Source organism: Nomascus leucogenys, chromosome 12 (assembly GCF_006542625.1).
Source record: "Nomascus leucogenys isolate Asia chromosome 12, Asia_NLE_v1, whole genome shotgun sequence".
Taxonomy (NCBI): domain Eukaryota; kingdom Metazoa; phylum Chordata; class Mammalia; order Primates; family Hylobatidae; genus Nomascus; species Nomascus leucogenys.
Genome location: NC_044392.1, coordinates 39,962,977 through 39,978,285, shown reverse-complemented (window position 1 = coordinate 39,978,285; position 15,309 = coordinate 39,962,977). Strand labels below are relative to the sequence as shown.

The following is a 15,309-nucleotide window of genomic DNA, read 5'->3' as shown; positions in this document are numbered from 1 at the left end:
CCCTTGGAGAGGCTTCATTTTCCTGGGACTCTAACGCAGTAACATTGTGCAACATTTGTTGCACTTTTTATGGTAGGATAAAAAGTACTCACTTTTTATGGTCCCACAATCAGATTTCCTGCACACTTATTGTTTTAGTAATAAGGGATAATAATTAAAATTACTGCATTATTAAGGGCTTACTTTGTGCCAAACTATATGCTTTAGAATTTAGAGAATTTACGATTAGCCTTTTATATTTCCTCTTTTGTGAGTTTCCTGTGTATTTATTCTTTGCCCATTTTTGTAGATACAATGTATGTCCCTTTATTTATAAATTACATAGTAGTAACTTATTTCCTTTTATTTATATGTAAATTATTTCACTACACTAATAATATATTCTTTTTATAAAATTAAGATACAGATAGGGAAAACAAAAAAATTAGATGGCCCATAAATCCATAAACCAGAAATAATTAATGCTAACATTTAAGGATATCAATCCACATTTCTGTCTGTGGCAGTGTGTATTTGTGTTTTAAAAATTGGATCTAATCCCAGTTACTCGAGAGGCTGAGACAGGAGAATCGCTTGAACCCGGGAAGCAGAGGTTGCAGTGAGCCAAGATCGCACCATTGCACTTCAGCCTGGGCAGCAAGAGTAAAACTCCGTCTCAAAAAAAAAAAATTGGATCATATCATATATTTTTACATGTTAATAAATATACTCAGGCAAAAATGTATGCTCGTTGTAAGCATGTAAGCCCAAATAATACAGAAAGATAAGGAGTAAAAAGTAGAAGTTCCATTTTATCATCACTTCCCTCTATCCTCTTCCCTTTTCTTTCTTTCTTTCTTTTTTTTTTTTTTTTTTTTAAGAGATGGGGTTGTAGCCCAGGCTGGAGTGCAGTGGCAGGATCACAGCTCACTGCAGCCTCAAACTCCTGGGCTCAAGTGATCTTCCCACCTCAGCCTTCCTAGTAGCTGGGACTACCACACGTGGCTAAATTTCAAGAATTTTTTGGCCGGGCATGGTGGCTCATGCCTGTAATCCCAGCACTTTGGGAGTCCGAGGTGGGCAGATCGCGAGGTTAGGAGATCAAGACCATCCTGGCTAACACGGTGAAACCCCGTCTCTACTAAAAAAAAATACAAAAAACCCCCCAAAATTAGCTGGGCTTGGTGGCGGGTGCCTGTATCCCAGCTATTCAGGAGGCTGAGGCAGGAGAATGGCGTGAACCCGGGAGGCAGAGCTTGCAGTGAGCCAAGATCATGCCACTGCACTCCAGCCTGGGCTACAGAGCGAGACTCCGTCTCAAAAAACAACAACAACAACAACAACAAAACAAATAATTTTTTGGCTGGGCGCGGTGGCTCATGCCTGTAATCCCAGCACTTTGGCAGGCAAAGGTGGGTGGATCACCTGAGGTCAGGAGTTCGAGACCAGCCTGGCCAACATGGTGAAACTCCATCTCTACTGAAAATACAAAAATTGGCCAGGTGTGGTGGCTCATGACTGGTTATTCCCAGCTACTTAGGAAGCTGAGGCATGAGAATTGCTTGAACCTGGGAGGCGAAGGTTACAGTGATCTGAGATCATGCCATTGCACTCCAGCCTGGGGAACAGAGTGAGACTCGGTCTCAAAAAAAAAAAAAAGTTTGTAGAGACGGGGTTTTGCTGTTGTCTAGGCTGATCTCAAACTGTGAGCCTCAGGCTATCCTCCCCATTTAGCCTCCCAAAGTGGTGGGATTACAGGTGTGAGCCACTGTGCCTGGCCCTGACATGCTATCTAAAGTCTGAAACTTGACTCCCGATCCCCAGGGTCAGTTTCTTTACTGATAGTTTTTCAATAAGCCATTTAGATAGTTGGCTTGATTACGTAGCCAGAGGCGGCATAAAAATCCCTCTAGGAACTTCTGCTCTGGGCTCTCCCATAGCCAAGATTCCTCGCATGGATCTCGGTGGTTTAATCCAGACAAAAAGTGCAAATAAGGTACAGTAACTATAAGGATGCTAGGGAGCTTGCACATGGAATCTCTTGGACTCCCAGTAATTGCCTAGACTTTCTTTCTCTTGCTATACTTTTAAATAAGTGCTTTGTTTGAGCATGCTCAGTAGAGTTTGATGAGTTCTTTCAAATATCCTCTTCAGCAAGGACATCCCTGACTGCACTTCCCCTACAGCTATTTCTCTGCTCTTACTTCCTTCATGATATCTATCACTGTATGTAATCATGCATTTTTTTTGCTTAAATATTTACTTACAAGTTCTAAAATGTAAGCTCACTCTGGGCAGGGTGTTTGTATTATTCACTGGTGTATTCCAGAGACTAGAACAATGCAATCACTATTTATTGAATGAGTTAATGAATGGAATAATATTATATTTATCTAAAACTCTTAAATGCTTTAAATAGATCTTTACCATATTTGGAACTTATTTTTGGACTTGGTGTAAGGTGAGAACCTAATATAATTTTTCCACATGAAAGTCAGTTGTTCCAATACCATTTGTTGAACAGTTTAATAATTTGAAATCCTAATTTATCACCTAAATTCCCACTCATAGGTCTATTTTTAGCCTCTCTTCTATTACATTGTTCTATTTGTCTATTTCTGCATCAATACCACATTTTTCGTTATTGCAACTTTATAGTGTACTTTGATATATAGAAGGTCAAGTTTTCTTTTTTTTATTTATTTTTTATTTTATTATTATACTTTAGGTTTTAGGGTACATGTGCACAATGTGCAGGTTTGTTACATATGTATCCATGTGCCATGTTGGTTTGCTGCACCCATTAACTCGTCATTTAGCATTAGGTATATCTCCTAATGCTGTCCCTCCCCACTCCCCCCACCCCACAACAGTCCCCGGAGTGTGATGTTCCCCTTCCTGTGTCCATGAGTTCTCATCACTCAATTCCCACCTATAAGTGAGAACATGGGGTGTTTGGTTTTTTGCCCTTGCGATAGTTTACTGAGAATGATGTTTTCCAGTTTCATCCATGTCCCTACAAAGGACATGAACTCATCATTTTTATGGCTGCATAGTATTCCATGGTGTATATGTGCCACATTTTCTTAATCCAGTCTATCGTTGTTGGACATTTGGGTTGGTTCCAAGTCTTTGCTATTGTGAATAGTGCCACAATAAACATACGTGTTCATGTGTCTTTATAGCAGCATGATTTATAGTCCTTTGGGTATATACCCAGTAATGGGATGGCTGGGTCAAATGGTGTTTCTAGTTCTAGATCCCTGAGGAATCGCCACACTGACTTCCACAGTGGTTGAACTAGTTTACAGTCCCACCAACAGTGTAAAAGTGTTCCTATTTCTCCACATCCTCTCCAGCACCTGTTGTTTCCTGACTTTTTAATGATGGCCATTCTAACTGGTGTGAGATGGTATCTCATTGTGGTTTTGATTTGCATTTCTCTGATGGCCAGTGATGATGAGCATTTTTTCATGTGTTTTTTGGCTGCATAAATGTCTTCTTTTGAGAAGTGTCTGTTCATGTCCTTCGCCCACTTTTTGATGGGGTTGTTTGTTTTTTTCTTGTAAATTTGTTGGAGTTCATTGTAGATTCTGGATATTAGCCCTTTGTCAGATGAGTAGGTTACAAAAATTTTCTCCCATTTTGTAGGTTGCCTGTTCACTCTGATGGTAGTTTCTTTTGCTGTGCAGAAGCTCTTTAGTTTAATTAGATCTCATTCGTCAATTTTGGCTTTTGTTGCCATTGCTTTTGGTGTTTTAGACACGAAGTCCTTGCCCATGCCTATGTCCTGAATGGTAATGCATAGGTTTTGTTCTAGAGTTTTTATGGTTTTAGGTCTAACATGTAAGTCTTTCATCCATCTTGAATTAATTTTTGTATAAGGTGTAAGGAAGGGATCCAGTTTCAGTTTTCTACATATGGCTAGCCAGTTTTCCCAGCACCATTTATTAAATAGGGAATCCTTTCCCCATTACTTGTTTTTGTCAGGTTTGTCAAAGATCAGATAGTTGTAGATATGCGGCATTATTTCTGAGGGCTCTGTTCTGTTCCATTGATCTATGTCTCTGTTTTGGTACCAGTACCATGCTGTTTTGGTTACTGTAGCCTTGTAGTATAGTTTGAAGTCAGGTAGCGTGATGCCTCCAGCTTTGTTCTTTTGGCTTAGGATTGACTTGGCAATGCAGACTCTTTTTTGGTTCCATATGAACTTTAAAGTAGTTTTTTCCAATTCTGTGAAGAAAGTCATTGGTGGCTTGATGGGGATGGCATTGAATCTATAAATTACCTTGGGCAGTATGGCCATTTTCACGATATTGATTCTTCCAACCCATGAGCATGGAATGGTCTTCCATTTGTTGTATCCTCTTTTATTTCATTGAGCAGTGGTTTGTAGTGATGAGGTCCTTCACATCCCTTGTAAGTTGGATTCCTAGGTATTTTATTCTCTTTGAAGCAATTGTGAATGGGAGTTCACTCATGATTGGCTCTCTGTTTGTCTGCGATTGGTGTACAAGAATGCTTGTGATTTTTGTACATTGATTTTGTATCCTGAGACTTTGCTGAAGTTGCTAATCAGCTTAAGGAGATTTTGGGCTGAGACAATGGGGTTTGCTAGATATACAATCATGTCATCTGCAAACAGGGACAATTTGACTTCCTCTTTTCCTAATTGAATACCCTTTATTTCCTTCTCCTGCCTGATTGCCCTGGCCAGAACTTCCAGCACTATGTTGAATAGGAGTGGTGAGAGAGGGCATCCCTGTCTTGTGCCAGTTTTCAAAGGGAATGCTTCCAGTTTTTGCCCATTCAGTATGATATTGGCTGTGGGTTTGTCATAGATAGCTCTTGTTATTTTGAGATACGTCCCATCAATACCTAATTTATTGAGAGATTTTAGCATGAAGAGTTGTTGAATTTTGTCAAAGGCCTTTTCTGCATCTATTGAGATAATCATGTGGTTTTTGTCTTTGGTTCTGTTTATATGCTGGATTACACTTATTGATTTGCATATGTTGAACCAGCCTTGCATCCCAGGGATGAAGCCCACTTGATCATGGTGTATAAGCTTTTTGATGTGCTGCTGGATTTGGTTTGCGAGTATTTTATTGAGGATTTTTGCATCAATGTTCATCAGGGATACTGGTCTGAAATTCTCTTTTTTGGTTATGTCTCTGCCAGGCTTTGGTATCAGGACGATGCTGGCCTCATAAAATGTGTTAGGGAGGATTCCCTCTTTTTCTATTGATTGGAATAGTTTCAGAAGGAATGGTACCATTTCCTCCTTGTACCTCTGGTAGAATTCGGCTGTGAATCCATCAGGTCCTGGACTCTTTTTGGTGAGTAAGCTATTGATTATTGCCACAATTTCAGAGCCTGTTATTGGTCTATTCAGAGATTCAACTTCTTCCTGGTTTAGTCTTGGAAGGGTGTATTTGTCGAGGAATTTATCCATTTCTTCTAGATTTTCTAGTTTATTTGCATAGAGGTGTTTGTAATATTCTCAGATGGTAGATTGTATTTCTGTGGGATTGGTGGTGATATCCTCTTTTTCGTTTTTTATTGCATCTATTTGATTCTTTTCTCTTTTCTTCTTTATTAGTCTTGCTAGTGGTCTATCAATTTTGTTGATCGTTTCAAAAAACCAGCTCCTGGATTCATTAATTTTTTGAAGAGTTTTTTGTGTCTCTATTTCCTTCAGTTCTGCTCTGATTTTAGTTATTTCTAGCCTTCTGCTAGCTTTTGAATGTGTTTGCTCTTGCTTTTCTAGTTCTTTTAATTGTGATGTTAGGGTGTCAATTTTGGATCTTTCCTGCTTTCTCTTGTGGGCATTTAGTGCTATAAATTTCCCTCTACACACTGCTTTGAATGTGTCCCAGAGATTCTGGTATGTTGTGTCTTTGTTCTCGTTGGTTTCAAAGAACGTCTTTATTTCTGCCTTCATTTCATTATGTACCCAGTAGTCACTCAGGAGCAGGTTGTTCAGTTTCCATGTAGTTGAGAGGTTTTGAGTGAGTTTCTTAATCCTGAGTTCTAGTTTGATTGCACTGTGGTCTGAGAGACACTTTGTTATAATTTCTGTTCTTTTACATTTGCTGAGGAGAGCTTTACTTCCAACTATGTGGTCAGTTTTGGAATGGGTGTGGTGTGGTGCTGAAAAAAATGTATATTCTGTTGATTTGGGGTGGAGAGTTCTGTAGATGTCTATTAGGTCCACTTTGTGCAGAGCTGAGTCCAATTCCTGGATATCCTTGTTAACTTTCTGTCTCGTTGATCTGTCTAATGTTGACAGTGGGGTGTTAAAATCTCCCATTATTATTGTGTGGGAGTTTAAGTCCCTTTGTAGGTCACTCAGGACTTGCTTTATGAATCTGGGTGCTCCTGTGTTGGGTGCATATATATTTAGGATAGTTAGTTCTTCTTGTTGAATTGATCCCTTTACCATTATGTAATGGCCTTCTTTGTCTCTTTTGATCTTTGTTGGTTTAAAGTCTATTTTATCAGAGAATAGGATTGCAACCCCTGCCTTTTTTTGTTTTCCATTTGCTTGATAGATCTTCCTCCATCCCTTTATTTTGAGTCTATTTGTGTCTCTTCATGTGAGATGGGTTTCCTGAATACAGCGCACTGATGGGTCTTGACTCCTTATCCAATTTGCCAGTCTGTGTCTTTTAATTGGAGCATTTAGCCCATTTACATTTAAAGTTAATATTGTTATGTGTGAATTTGATCCTGTCATTATGATGTTAGCTGGTTGTTTTGCTCATTAGTTGATGCAGTTTCTTCCTAGCCTTGATGGTCTTTACAATTTGGCATGTTTTTGCAGTGGCTGGTACTGGTTGTTCCTTTCCATGTTTAGTGCTTCCTTCAGGAGCTCTTTTAGGGCAGGCCTGGTGGTGACAAAATCACTCAGCATTTGCTTGTCTGTAAAGTATTTTATTTCTCCTTCACTTATGAAGCTTAGTTTGGCTGGATATGAAATTCTGGGTTGAAAATTCTTCTTTAAGAATGTTGAATATTGGCCCCCACTCTCTTCTGGCTTGTAGAGTTTCTGCCGAGAGATCAGCTGTTAGTCTGATGGGCTTCCCTTTGTGGGTAACCCGACCTTTCTCTCTGGCTGCCCTTAATATTTTTTCCTTCATTTCAACTTTGGTGAATCTGACAATTATGTGTCTTGGAGTTGCTCTTCTCGAGGAGTATCTTTGTGGCGTTCTCTCTATTTCCTGAATCTGAATGTTGGCCTGCCTTGCTAGATTGGGGAAGTTCTCCTGGATAATATCTTGCAGAGTGTTTTCCAACTTGGTTCCATTCTCCCCATCATTTTCAGGTACGCCAATCAGACGTAGGTTTGGTCTTTTCACATAGTCCCAAATTTCTTGGAGGCTTTGTTCATTTCTTTTTATTCTTTTTTCTCTAAACTTCCCTTCTTGCTTCATTTCATTCATTTCATCTTCCATTACTGATACCCTTTCTTCCAGTTGATCGCATCAGCTACTGAGGCTTCTGCAATCTTCGCGTAGTTCTCTAAACTTGGCTTTCAACTCCATCAGCTCCTTTAAGCCCTTCTCTCCATTGGTTATTCTAGTTATCCATTCGTCTAATTTTTTTTTCAAAGTTTTTAACTTCTTTGCTATTGTTTTGAATTTCCTCCCGTAGCTTGGAGTAGTTTGATCATCTGAAGCCTTCTTCTCTCAACTCGTCAAAGTCATTCTCCGTCCAGCTTTGTTCCATTGCTGGTGAGGAACTGCGTTCCTTTGGAGGAGGAGAGGTGCTCTGCTTTTTAGAGTTTCCAGTTTTTCTGCTCTGTTTTTTCCGCATCTTTGTGGTTTTATCTACTTTTGGTCTTTGATGATGGTGATGTACAGATGGGTTTTTGGTGTGTGTGTCCTTTCTGTTTGTTAGTTTTCCTTCTAACAGACAGGACCCTCAGCTGCAGGTCTGTTGGAGTTTGCTAGAGGTCTACTCCAGACTCTGTTTGGCTGGGTGTCAGCAGCGGTGGCTGCAAAACAGCAGATTTTCATGAGACCAGAAATTCAGCTGTCTGATAGTTCCTCTGAAAGTTTTGTCTCAGAGGAGTACCCGGCCGAGTGAGGTGTCAGTCTGTCCCTACTGGGGGGTGCCTCCCAGTTAGGCTGCTCGGGGGTGTGGGACCCACTTTAGGAGGCAGTCTGTCCGTTCTCAGATCTCCAGCTGCGTGCTGGGAGAACCACTACTCTCTTCAAAGCTGCCAGACAGGGACATTTAAGTCTGCAGAGGTTACTGCTGACTTTTTGTTTGTCTATGCCCTGCCCCCAGAGGTGGAGCCTACAGAGGCAGGCAGGCCTCCTTGAGCTGTGGTGGGCTCCACCCAGTTCGAGCTTCCTGGCTGCTTTGTTTACCTAAGCAAGCCTGGGCAATGGCGGGCGCCCCTCCCCCAGCCTCGCTGCCACCTTGCAGTTTGATCTCAGACTACTGTGCTAGCAATCAGCAAGACTCCATGGGCATAGGACCCTCTGAGCCAGGTGCGGGACACAATCTCCTAGTGTGCCATTTTCCAAGCCCATTGGAAAGGCGCAGTATTAGGGTGGGACTGACCCGATTTTCCAGGTGCCATCTGTTACCCCTTTCTTTGACTAGGAAAGGGAACTCCCTGACCCCTTGCACTTCCTGAGTGAGGCAATGCCTTGCCCTGCTTCGGCTCGTGCACAGTGTGCTTCACCGACTGTCCTGCACCCACTTTTTGGCACTCCCTAGTGAGATGAACCCGGTACCTCAAACGGAAATGCAGAAATCACCCATCTTCTGTGTCGCTCACGCTGGGAGCTGTAGACCTAAGCTGTTCCTATTCGGCCATCTTGGCTCCACCAGAAGGTCAAGTTTTCTCTCATTTTTTTGTTTCAAGGTTTTCTTGGCTACTACTGTGCTGCTTCTCTTCCAGATGTACTTAAGAATCCCATAACACTATTATGATACTGGTAGAATTGCATTGCATTTATAGATTATTTGGGTAAGGTTTGACATCTGTGTCATATTGAGGCTTCCCAAGTTACAACTCTTCATTCATTCAGACTTATAGACTTTTCCTATAATATCATGTGAGCTTGGTACATTTTTTGTGATAGATCTTTGACAAACATTTTTTTCTGTCATTTTTGGTCTGGTTAGGATTTTTTCTCTCTCAGGAGTCAATTTTGAAAATTTTTGATTTCCTAAGAATCATCCATTTTATTGGTATGCAGTGGTACATTGCACTTTTTCCCTATTTTTTGGTAATAAGTTGTGTGTTTGTGTTTACATCCCTCCTCTCATTCCTAGGTTTTGGGTTTTCTTTCTTTTATCAGTTAGGATGACTTCAGTTGGGAATAACAGGAAATCGTGATTCAAATTGGCTTAAACATCAAGGAAATGTATTATCTCACATAACAAAAAGTCCAGAGACAGAGTTTCTAGCACATCAGAACTCTTGGTCCAGTTTTCTACAATTCTGTGAGCACTGCCCTTGAGCTAGCAGCAAGATGATTATAGTGGTTCTAAGCAGCATCATACCCAGACCGCTATAGAAAGAAAGGGACTATCTCTTTAATGTGTAGCCTTTTTTTTTTTTTTTTTTTTTTTGAGACAGAGTTGCAGTGGCGCGATTTCCATTCACTGCAATCTCTGCCTTCTGGGTTCAAGCAATTTTCCTGCCTCAGCTTCCTGAGTAGCTGGGATTAAGGCATGCGCCACCACACCCAGATAATTTTTGTATTTTTTAGTAGAGACCAACCAGGCTGGTCTCAAACTCCTGACTTCAGGTGATCCACCTGCTTCGGCCTCCCAAAGTGCTGGGATTATAGGCATGAGCCACTGTGCCTGGCCTTGTGTCTGTTTTTGACAATGAGGAACATTTTCTCAGAAGTTCTGCAACCATCTTCCCATCATATCATATTGGTCAGGACTGGGTCACATGCTCATTCTTAAAACCATCACGAGAAAGGGGACTGAAATGACCATAATTTACTTAGCTTAATCATTTGGAGAGTCAACCATCTTGACACTATCTCTCTGTTCATCCTAATCAGACTTACCAAAGGTTTGCTTTATTAGTCTTGTCTCAGCTTTTGTCTGGCTCAAGTACTTTGCCTTTTGCTTGTTTTCTAATGTATTATTTCTTTCTTAGATTTCATTTATATTTACTGTATTATTCATTACTTTCTAAGCTTCTTGTTTTGAAACAGATTCACAAAAGGCTATACCTTTTCCTCTTCTGCCATTTTGGCCACACCCATTAGATTTTGAGATGTATGTATCCCTGTCATTGTTGTTTCTAAACAGTCTATAACTTTAGTTTTATTTTCTTCTTAACTCAAAGTTTATTTGGAAGGGTGTTTTGTTGTGTTTGTTTTGTTCAAGAGAAATGAGCACTACCTTTTTTGTTTTCTATTTTATTGCAGGACGGTCAGTAAATGTGGTCTGTATGATTTTTCTGTACGTGAGTATCTTTAAGTATATGTATGAAGACAATATTTTCTTTCATTTTAAAATAAAGTTTTGTTTTTTATTATAGAAACACACACACTTAGTTTACATGGTATAATAGGATAGAAGGCATATAACAAGAAATAGCTGTTTATTGCCCCTCCCCTCACATCTCAGCTCTACTTCTCAGAGGCAACCATGTTCAATTCTTTCAAGTATGTCTTCTGCTAACTTACCTCCATATTTCCAAACAATACAATATGCTGCTATTTCTTGATTTTTCAATATTAGACATTATCTATTTGATTTCCTACTATAGAATACGAGGACTATTCTTATTATACCATGCTTACTCACTTCCCACTTTTCCTACCATGTACTCCAACATAGCTTTATCACAATTTATGATTACTGTTTGTTATTGAGACAAATAGTGTTGTCTGCTTATATTGCCCTTCTTGAACAATCTTTTTTTCCTCTAGAGATAATAAATGCCTCATTTTCGTATATTTTTTAGTTGTCTATGTGTTTATTAGCTTTTCCAAAGATTTTAAAAAATGCTCTAAAGCAGCTTAATACTATTTTCCATGTGGTCAAATGCACCATGTAGCTTTTCAGTTTCTCTTCCTTCCTTCCTTTTTTTTTTTTTCTCCATTAGCAAGATGTCCCTACTTTTTTGACACTGTTTTCGGTCATTTGATCTCTGGACCTCTTGCACAGCTGTTGTCCTAGGACTTCTCTATCTTTTATATGAAATCCTGTTTCCTGAATCTTATGTCTTCCTATTTCTTGGTTTCTTCCTTGCATGGCTGCCGCATGTTTGCCAGGGCATCCTGAGAAAGGGTTTGCAGGTGATATAGTGGAGGCCATAATGCCTCACCTCATACTCACTCAACTCATCTGAATTCACCTGCAGCTGCTGGCTGGGTCAATTTCTCCTGAGAATTAAACTATGACAGGGAAAAATTAGTCACCTGCAAATAGTCACCCTGGGTAGGAGAGAGGCCCTAAGAGTCTAGCTTCTCCTTATACAGAGTTTACAATTATCTTCTCATTTTTAGAATCATTGTTTAACCATATATTTTGTTGTACATGATTCCTCCAAATTCCTGAACTTTTTCTAAGATCTTCAGGAAAATTAGCTTGCTTTTCATTAGCATTCCTTTCTTTAGGGAAATAAACTCAATTCCCTATTACCCAATTTTCTATAACAACATGACCAAGATTTGTGGTTATCCCAATGTTACTTCTTAGATATTAGACAAAAATAATGTTAAATGGTTGAATAAAAGAGACATCTTTATATCTCTGTTTATCTTAATTAGACTTGTCAGAAGTCTTTTTTATTGGTCTTTTCACAGAATTAGTTTTTGATTGTTTGATCACATCTTCCTTCTGTTTGCAATCTTGTACATTGTAATCTCTTCTATTTTGTAATATTCTTAGTCTTGAATAATACAAAAAAAAGTATATATTTTCCTTACCACACTAGTCTCTCTGTTTACTGTATTCCTGTGCCCACTGGAATGAAATGTTCCTTAATTTTTCTATTTTTGCTGAAAACCACAATTTCAACAGATAATTTAAATTATACAAATTGTTATCTCAACAAGATTACTTAAGACTTGTCAAACACATTGTAACATACATTTCTGTAACTGCTGTTAGCCAAATAATTAAACACTTCAATCTATGATTTCTGCATACCCAACGAGAACCTATGTCTTTTTTTTTTTTTAAGGCAATTTTATAACTTTATTTGATGTATTTGACGATCAGCGATTAGTTCTCATCCACATTGACTGTCTGTAGATTTTTGAAAGTGGCAACAGGTACATAGGTAACCAAAGTATAGAGCTTATCTGGTGAATCTTCATCCTCATTACGTTTTCTGGACAGCCGCACATGGATTCGGTATGGGACATTCTTATTCCTTTGGCCCAGACAGCTTTGTTGAGCCTGACATCAATGCGCGCATCTGGAGTTCCCATCTCCTTCATGGCAAATTTCCCAATCTCTTTGAGTGCCCGAGGGGCACGCTTCTTGAAGCCCACTCCATGGATGCGCTTGTGAATGTTGATGGTGTATTCTCGGGTCACCACCTCGCTGATGGCAGAACGGCCCTTTTTCTTCTCGCCACCCTTCTTTGCGGGAGCCATTCTGCTGGGTCCAAGTTGGAAACAAGAGCGTGAGGGATTGTGGGAGAAGGAAAGCCGAGAATCTATGTCTTTTAATAGATCATGCTTTGGGTGTCAAGTCTAAGAATTCTTTGGCTAGTCCTACATCCCAAAGAATATGTTCTTCAGTTTTGTTTTGTTTTTTTAAGTTTTATAGTTTTACTTTCTGCATTTAAACCCAGGATCACCCAGGCACAGTGGCTCACACCTGTAATCCCGGCACTTTGGGAGGGCAAGGCAGGAGGATTGCTTGAATCCAGGAGTTTGAGACCAGCCTGGGCAGCATAGTGAGACTCGGCCTCTACAAAAAAAAAAAAAAAGTTACCTGGGAAGTCCCAGCTACTTGGAAGGCTGAGGTGGGAGGGTTGCTTGAGTCCAGGAGGTCAAGGCTGCAGTGAGCTATGATTGCACCACTGCACTCCAGCGTGGGCAACAGAGTGAGACCTTATCTCAAAAATGTACATAAATAAGTAAGTAAATAAACCCAGGATCCATTTTGAGTTTATTTTTTATGAGGTATGATACTTAAGTTGAAGTTTATTTTTTTTCCTGTAGATGACCAATTGCTCCAACAATCATTTGTTGAAAAGGCCATCTTTCCTCATTGAATTGGTTTTGCACCTTTGTCAATGATCAGTTGGGCCTATTTGTGTGGGCCTGTTTCCGGTTCTCTATTCTGTCCCATTATTCTGTGTCTATCACTCTGCCAATACCATACAATCTTGATTATTGTAACTACATTGTAAGTTTTAAAATTGGTTAGACTGATTCCTCCCAATATTCTTTTTTCGAGATTTTTACGCTATTCTAGTTCCTTTGTCTTTCCATATACATTTAAAAATAATATTGTCTATATCTATAAAAAATCACGCTAGGATTTTGACAAGAATTGTGTTAAGGGTGTATATTAGTTTGGGCAGAATTGACTTCTTTACTATATTAAGTTTTCCAATCCATAAACATGATATGTCTCTCCATTTATTTAGATTTTTACAAACTTTCCTTCATCAATGTTGTGTAGTTTTTGTCATACAAAACCTATACATGTTTTGTTAGATTTATACCTATTTCTTTTTTCTTCTTAGTATTGTAATTGTAAATGATACTGTTTTAAATTTCAGAGTCCACATGTTCATTGCCAATATGTAGAAATACAATTGAGTTTTTATCTTGTATGTTTATCTTGTATGTTGCAACCTTGCTGAAGACTCACTTGTTAGTTGCAGGAGTTTTTAATGTATTCTTGGCATTTTCTAGGTAGACAATCACATCATGTATAAGCAGGGGCATTTTATTTCTTTCTTTCCTACCCATATGCCTTTTATTTTCTTCTCTTATCTTAGTGAACTGGCTAGAACTTCCAGCATTATGTTGAATAAGAGTGGTACTAGCAGACATCTTTACTTCGTTTTGATTTTAGGGGGAAAGCATGCAGTCTTTCACTGTTGAGTATGGTGTTAGCCAAAAGTCTGTGTAGATGCTCTTTATCAAGTTGAGGAAGTTTCCCTCTGTGCCCTCTCCTTTTTGCTTGTTTCTTTTTTAAATTTTTTTTTAGACGTTTCGTCAGGAATTGGTGTTAATTTTGTTGATTTTTTTGTATTGATTGACATGACTTTTTATGGTTTGACATGATTTTTGATGTGATTTTTCTTCTTTAGCATGTTAACATGGTGGATTACATTGATTGATTTTGAAATATTGAACCAGTCTTGCATTCCAGGAATAAACCCCACTTGGTCATGGTGTATAATTCTTTTTATATGTTACTAAATTCTATTTGCTCATATTTTGTTTAGTATTTTTGCATCCATAGTCATGAAAAATATTAGTCTGTAGTTTTCTTTTGTGTGTGTGTGTGTGTGTGTGTGTGTGTGTGTGTGTGTCTGTGTGTGTATTAAACCTGTATTTGTCTTTAGCCCAAGATATGATATGTCTATCTTGGAATATGTGTCATGGGCACTTAGAAAGAATGTGTAGTCTTTGTCTGGCTTTGGTATCAGGGTAAACTAACTTTGTAAAATGAATTGGATTGTGTTCCTTCCTATTCTATATTCTGAAAAACATTGTATAGAATTGGCTAATTCTTCTTCAAATGTTTGGCAGAATTCACCAGTAAAACCATCTAGGACTGGAGATTTCTTTTTGGGGAGTTTCAAAATTATGAATTCAATTTCCTTTATAATTATAGAGCTACACAACAATCTATTTCATTTTGGATGAACTGTGGCAGTTTGTGCTTTTTGAGGAATTATTTTCATCTAAGTTGGCAAATTTATGCATTTAAAATTATAGGCCAGGCACAGTGGCTCATGCCTGTAATCCTAGCACTTTGGGAGGCCAAGATGGGAAAACTGCTTGAGGCCAGGAGTTTGACACCAGCTTTGGCAACATAGTGAGATTCCCATCTCTATTTTTTAAAAAATAAATATGGGCCAGGAGCAGTGGTTCACTCCTGTAATCCTAGCACTTTCAGAGGCTGAGGCAGGCAGATCACCTGAGGTCAGGGGTTTGAGACCAGCCTGACTAACATGGTGAAACCCTGCCTCTACTGAAAATACCAAGATTAGCCTGGTATGGTGGGGCGTGCCTGTAGTTCCAGCTACTTGAGAGGCTGAGGCAGGAGAATCGCTTGAACCTGGGAGGCGGAGGTTGTAGTGAGCCAAGATCACGCCACTGCACTCTAGCCTGGGTGACAGAGGGATACTCTGTCTAAAAA

General features: G+C 39.3%; 1 pseudogene; it reads right to left on the bottom strand.

The window, feature by feature from the left end:
* Positions 1–12,198: 12,198 nt before the first annotated feature.
* On the bottom strand, positions 12,199–12,591 carry LOC115837613 (annotated as a pseudogene).
* Positions 12,592–15,309: the final 2,718 nt, after the last annotated feature.